The sequence below is a fragment of the Heteronotia binoei genome, chromosome 4, assembly GCF_032191835.1.
Source record: "Heteronotia binoei isolate CCM8104 ecotype False Entrance Well chromosome 4, APGP_CSIRO_Hbin_v1, whole genome shotgun sequence".
Taxonomy (NCBI): Eukaryota; Metazoa; Chordata; class Lepidosauria; order Squamata; family Gekkonidae; genus Heteronotia; species Heteronotia binoei.
Window position 1 is genome coordinate 21120149 of NC_083226.1, and position 469 is coordinate 21120617.

A 469-nucleotide genomic window follows, 5' to 3' on the forward strand; every position below is an offset into this window, starting at 1 on the left:
CAGGGGCGACCCTGGTTAGTCTTTGGATGGGGAGACCTCCACCAGGGTCACGATGAAGAGGCAGGCAATGACAAACCACCTCTGTTCATCTCTTGCCTTGAAAACCCTTATTGGGGGGGGGTCACCATAAGTCACAGCATCATGAGAGTTGGGGGGACCTCCAGGTTCATCATCCAGTTCTATCCTCTGCACTACGCAGGAAATTCACGCTCCAGCGACCCCTGCTCCATGCCCAGAAGATGGCAAAAAACTTCCGGGATCTCTGGCCTGGAGAAAACTGCTTCCTGACCCCAAAGTGGCAACCAGCATTTCCCTGGATAAGAAAGGGCCAGGAGAACTAAGCATTGCTGCAACTAAGGTTGCCAGCTCCAGTTCAATAAATACCTGGGGACTTTAGGGGTGGAGCCAGAAGACATTGGAGGTGGAGCCAGGAGCAAGGTTGCAAAAAGCATAATTGAACTCCAAAGGG